Raw genomic sequence first — 6,684 nt, 5'->3', positions numbered from 1 at the left:
GGGCTACATAACTGCATATCATGTCAAAAAGATAGTCAGAAGCCTACCAAAGAAATGGAGACCCATGGTCACAGCTTTAAAGTTATCCAAAGATCTGAACAATATCAGCGTTGAGGAACTCGTCAGTTCACTCAGAAGCCACAAGATAGAACTCGAGGAAGATGAGCCTTAAAAGAAGATCAAGTCTATAGCACTGAAGTCCAGATCTGAAAGACGCAAACCAGAAAGAAACAAAACCTTCCAAGGTGAAGAGGAAGACAATGGCGACTCTGAAAAGGAAGACTCTGACGATGAAGAAGAGTAATCTCTTTTGACCAGAAGAGTTAAACAACTCTGGAGAAAAGGGAATAATAACTTCAGAAGACCAAGACCCAAGGGATATCGCTCAGAATCAACTTCCATAGGTAAGTCAAACAAAGAAATAACATGTTATGAATATAAGGAAACATGTCATTATAGAAACGAATGTCCCAAGCTGAAGAAAGAAAGCTCCAGAAGAGAGAATTTCAAGAAAAGTTCATTCAGAACCAAAAAGGGACTGATGGCCACCTGGGAAAACAGTGGATTTGATTCATCCGAATCAGACTTTGAAGGACAGGCAAATGTTGCACTCATGGCTACCACCTCCGAAAATACATCAGATCGAGAATCTGACTCTGAAGAGGTATTTTCTGATCTTTCTCGCTCTGACCTTGAATCATGCCTTTCTGAAACTCTAAACTTATATCATAAACTTAAACAAAAATTTAAGGCTTTAAAAGGAGTTCTTGAAAGAACAATCAAGGAATGTGATAAGCTTGAGATAACTGCTTCAGAACTAAAAGATAAAAATCAAACTTTGATAAAAGAAAGAGACTCCACAAATAAACAATGTTTAAAACTTGAAGAAGCATTGTCTCAAGCCCCACAAACTTCTAACACAATGATATATGAATATGAAAAATCTTTTCAAAAGTTTCTGAAAAATGGGATAGAAAGGAGCAGAATGGCATCCAAGATTTATAGAGTAAGTCAGAATAATAAAAGAGGAATAGGGTATGTCCCAAGTAAAGATAAATCTTCTACATATGACAAACCTAAATCTCCTTTTTCTTATCACTACACACATACACAAGTACAACGTTTTGATAATGCTAGAAAACCCAAAGTTCTAAGAAACTCTGGCAAAACTAATCATAAAGGACCCAAAAGATTCTGGGTACCAAAGGATAAGATTGTTTATGTTGCAGATATCTTATGCAACAGAGTTCAGACACCAATCATGGTACCTGGACTCTGGATGCTCGCGACACATGATGGGAAGAAAGCATATGTTCCAAAGCCTAGAACTTAAAGATGGTGGCATCGTAGGTTTCAGAGGAAATCAGAAAGGAAGCATCAGAGGCTCCGGAACTATTGGCAATGGAACTCTTCCCTCTATATCTGATATTCTCTATGTAGAAGGATTAATGCATAATCTGTTATCAATAAGCCAATTAAGTGATAACGGTGATGATGTAATCTTCAATAAAAAAACATGTAAAGAAATAAATCAGAACAATGGAACAGTCCTATTCACTGGAAAGAGGAAAACAATATTTAAAAGATAAATCTTTCAGACCTAAAAGAACAAAATGCAAAATGCCCGATGTCTGTTCATGAAGAGCAATGGGTATGGCATAGACGCTTGGGCCACATTAGCATGAGAAAACTCTCAGCTAAATAAACCCAAGTTAGTCAGAGGCCTACCTAAGTTGAAGTATTCTTCAGAAGCTCTATGTGAGGCATGTCAGAAAGGTAAATTTTCAAACACATCTTTCAAAAAGAAAAATATTGTTTCTATCTCCAAGCCTCTGGAACTTCTTCACATTGACCTATTTGGACCTATTAAGACGGCATCAGTCAATGGAAAGAAGTATGGACTAGTTATTGTTGATGACTTTAGTCGTTGGACATGGGTAAAATTCCTAAAGCATAAGAGTGAGTCTCATTCTGTAAAAACATTAGAAATGATCTCATGATATGCTAGATATATGTTGATGACATTATTTTTTGTTCAACTAACCCTTTTGTATGTCAAGAATTCTCTGAGCTAATGCAGGCAGAATTTGAAATGAGCTTAATGCAAGAACTAAAGTTCTTTCTAGGGATTCAAATCAATCAATCTTCGGAAGCTACCTACGTCTATCAAAGTAAATACATAAAAGACATTCTGAAGAAGTTCAAAATGGCTGAATGCAAACCTGCTAAGACACCTATGCATCCAACCTGCATTCTGGAAAAAGAAGAAATTAGCCAGAAGGTTTGTCAGAAGCTCTATCGTGGTATGATAGGCTCTCTTCTCTATCTGACAACTACACGTCCTGATATTCTGTTTATTGTATGCCTCTGTTCCAGATTCCAATCAGTTCCTTGAGAATCTCATTTAACAACTGTTAAAAGAATCCTCAGGTATCTGAAAGGAACCCCTAACATGGGCCTGATGTATGAGAAAACATCAGAGTATAGACTTTCTGGTTATTGTGATGCAGATTAAGCATGGGACAAAATGAAACATAAAAGTACATTTGGGAACTGTCAATTCTTAGGAAATAATCGTATATCTTGGGCCAGTAAAAGACAATCAACCATAGCTCTGTCCACTGCAGAAGCAGAATATATGTCACAATCAATATGCACTACTCAGATACTCTGGATGAAGAATCAACTTGAAGACCTTCTGATCTTTGAGAGTAACGTTCCTATTTTCTGTGATAATACTGCTGCCATTTGTTTAAGTAAGAATCCTATTATGCATTCCAGAGCCAAGCACATAGAAATAAAACATCATTTCATTAGAGACTATGTTTAGAAAGGGGTAATCACTTTAAAATTTATTGATACAGGCCATCAATGGGCTGACATTTTTACCAAACCCCTCGCTGAAGATAGATTCTCTTTCATTTTGAAAAATCTAGACATTCAAATTTGTCCAGAATGAAATGTGCCTCTGAAATAGAAAAATAAGACTTTGAAGTAAAACATATGGAATCTGTATCTGACTCTGATGCTACTACCAGTTAGAAGCTATCCGAATCAGAAATCCTCAGGATCCAACCCTTTGGTATTCCTGAAGATCAGATAAAGTAACATGTGGTACCTCTTGTGTCTAACCTTGGAAATTCTAGACAGTTGTCTAGCAGAAATCAAGAGATAGACTCTTGAAATCTCCTCGAGCAGTGTGCTGATTTGGGGATTAGACCTCCATCATGGGCTGTAATCATTCTCCTCCAAACATGCTTACTTGGTTAACGTGTTGCATTTAATGTTTTAGCAATTAAACTCTCTCATTACTGTCATTTTGCATGCATCCTCATAGGTATAAATTCATTTCACACACTACATTTGCACACTTTACACTCACGACCACACTAAAACCTCCTCCTCCTCTCTCTCTCTCTCTCTCTCTCTCAGTTCTTCATCATCCTCAAGGTTTCTGTAGTTTTCATCAAGTTCTTTATCCTTCAAACTTCATCTTCAACTATGTTCTTCATGGACGCTCAACAACAGTCCGTCTACAACTTCTCTCAACAAATGAACTTAACGGAGCAAACACCCATTTCTACTCAACAAGCTACAACAACCACTGGCGTCGTTGATAACGCGAAAACACATCAGATAAATGCCTTAATTTACACTTATAAATCACATCATTTCGATTAATATCCTGATTATTGCGCAAGTATTCGTGTTGTTTTTGCAGGTATTTGAATCTCCATGCACTAAAGAGCAAAATGAAGAAAAGGAAGAAAAAGAAGAAGAAACTAGTGAAAAAGCACAGGAAAAACCAAAAGAACAGAAAATATAGATTTTGCTGATGTGACGATCGCCACACATTCATGACGCTCGTCACGACCCAGACTGTGATGACCGTCACAGGCCCATGACGAGCGTCACACGGCCACAAACTGCGCTTTGAAGCAGTCAGCAACAGGCACCCAAAAGTGCTTATATTTCCTCCAACAGACTTTTCCCACGGATTCCACTCTCAAGACCAAGTTTTCCTTGATTTTATCAACTACCAAGACCTAATGGACAATATATAAAGGACTCAATTGGGAAAAATTGGGGACGCCTACTTTGATATTTACGCTCTGCAATTTAATTTTCAACTTTCTAGCTTTCAGCATTTTTTCTTTCTTTCCAGCAACCTTGTTTCCGTTGCCTTATTGTATTCGCCACATTTTTTATAGTTTCCCTTTTTCCAGTTAGCCATAGTAGTAGTTTCCTACACTGGGGAACTACTACACTTTATTTTATTTTAGTAGTAATCTGTATTGAAGAAGCAAAGCCTACCGACTTGTGGAGGACTGCTCAAGTGCTCCAAGAATCGCTACACTCTGTACTTTGATCTCCAGGTTTTTATTAAATTATTATTACTATTGCCCATTTATTGTTATAAGCATGTCTGCCGCAATATTAATCTGTGTATGCCTTGTGTTTGCTTTATTTAATATGTCCGGCTAAACTACCGGTATCGGTATGTAGCAACCTAATTTGATGGGATTTAATAATAACCGGTGAGAATCCTTTTTTTCTCAAATAACCTTTTAGGCTGAAGTTTTTAATCTAAATTTAATTAACTTTATCACAAAAGCGTGAAAAACTATTTAACACGATTTTGCCACGAGAGTGGGAAATTAATTAAGGTAAGAACCAACAAACGCGAGAGCGTGAGGCTCGAGCTGGATAGTAAAAATTAGGCATTGAATTTAAAAACAGCGAGAGCACTTTAAAAGCAATTAGAACTTATTTATTTTCAAAAAGTAATTTTGACTTCAAATGGGTTAGCGAGAGCGTACATTCTGACTTAAAGTTATAGGCCGAATCAACAATCACGAGAGCGTGAGATAAAGTCTTTTAAATAAACATTTTCTACTGAGAGATATTTGGCATTTAAACTATTCACCGGTGACTTATCGAATCCCTGACGATTAATGCGCTGCATACTGATCCCTTCCACTAATTCTTTCTTAAAACCGAAAATTGCCCTTAGATTTACTTTATTACCCCCGAACTTCTACTAATCAATTCCCTTAGCTAAACATAGTGACATTAGCAGCACTAGTTTGACCATAGGTCCCTGTGGGATCGATATCTTTTAAAACTAAAGCGACTAGACTGTGCACTTGCAGTCAAGTACCCGACAAACTATATTTTATATATAGCCACGACAAGCATCAAGTTTTTGGCGCCGTTGTCGGGGACCTGTTTTAGCCGAATAGTGCGATTCTTTCGTTGCACGGTATAGACTAAGGTAAAAACAAAAACTAATCTTCTCTCCTTTTCTTTCCCCGATTGTATGCCAAGTACTCGCTCACAAGGCGATAACTTAGCACCACCAATCCCTGAATTAGAATGTTTCCTTTACGTGAGACGCTGAATACACGAATATCAACAAAAATACGGTATTCCCGACATCTCCTGTCCTCCTAAATCAGAAGAAAAACCAAACATGGCTGAAGAAGGACCCCAAAATTGTCCTCTTAAATACTACGTTACCTCATCTCAACAAGAACCTCACAATAGCATTGTTGCCCCCGCTATTAATCGAAATGATTTCGAGCTGAAACCCTCACTCTTATCAGCCGTCCAACAACATCAATTTGCTGGAAATCCAACAGAGGATCCTAATGAACACCTGACCAAGTTCGTGCAATACGCCGATACTGTAAAATCGAATGGTGTATCTCAAGATGCGATAACACTGCGCCTTTTTTCCTTTTCACTAAGAGACAGAGCTTGGGCTTGGTTGCAATCCTTGCCCTCGAACTCCGTTACAACATGGGAGGAGCTGAAGAACGTCTTCTTATCCAGATACTTTCCGCCGAGCAAAACTGCTATGCTGAGAGCCCAAATCAACGGATTCAGGCAAAAAGATGTGGAATCTCTCTACGAAGCGTGGGAGAGATACAAGGACATGATGAGAATATGTCCACATCACGGTCTAGAAGACTGAGTGATCATTCACACGTTTTATAATGGGCTTCTGTATAACACAAGACTTACAATAGACGTTGCCGCGGGCGGTGCACTTATGGATAAGCCATACATCAAAGCCTATCAACTCATTGAAAACATGGCCCAAAACCATTGCCAATGGGGAGGTGAACAAACTCCAATGGAAAAATCCCAGACTAAGGGTGGAATGTACGAAATCAGTAGCCTTGACCATGTTTATGCAAAGGTAGATGCCCTTGTCCAAAAATTAGATAACTTGACCATACCACCCCCAGCCACCGTGGCTGCTGTAACTCCAAACCGTGAGTTATGTGGGAACCCTGGACACACCGCACAAGAATGTCAAATATTAGCAGGAGTCCCAACAGATCAAGTGAACTACACACAAGGAAATCCCTATTCAAATACTTACAACCCTGGTTGGAAAAACCATCCAAATTTCTCGTATAAGAATAACAATGCCCTTTATGCACCTGGCCAAGCACCAGCTGTTCCGCCTGGATATCAAAAGCCGGCTAATAATGCTCCTAACATGCCTAGGAAGTCAAATCTCGAATTAATGATGGAGAGCTTCATAGCTACTCAAGCTCAAACGAACAAGGACTTCTTGAACCAGAACATACATACTAGCGAGCAACTTAAACAACTAGCGAATAAAGTAGACGCCTTAGCCACCCACAATAAAATGCTTGAAACACAGATTTC

At 38.5% G+C, this 6,684-nt stretch overlaps 1 non-coding gene across 1 annotated transcript; it reads right to left on the bottom strand.

Moving 5' to 3' along the window:
- Positions 1–5,860: 5,860 nt before the first annotated feature.
- Positions 5,861–5,967, bottom strand: LOC127133294 (small nucleolar RNA R71). The gene has a single exon (XR_007807280.1). It is a non-coding gene; the product is annotated as a small nucleolar RNA R71 (small nucleolar RNA).
- Between the last annotated feature and the right edge of the window lie 717 nt (positions 5,968–6,684).

This window comes from Lathyrus oleraceus, chromosome 3, assembly GCF_024323335.1.
Source record: "Lathyrus oleraceus cultivar Zhongwan6 chromosome 3, CAAS_Psat_ZW6_1.0, whole genome shotgun sequence".
Taxonomy (NCBI): domain Eukaryota; kingdom Viridiplantae; phylum Streptophyta; class Magnoliopsida; order Fabales; family Fabaceae; genus Lathyrus; species Lathyrus oleraceus.
The sequence above is the reverse complement of the archived record's forward strand: the minus strand, read 5'-3'. Positions and strand labels throughout refer to the sequence as shown.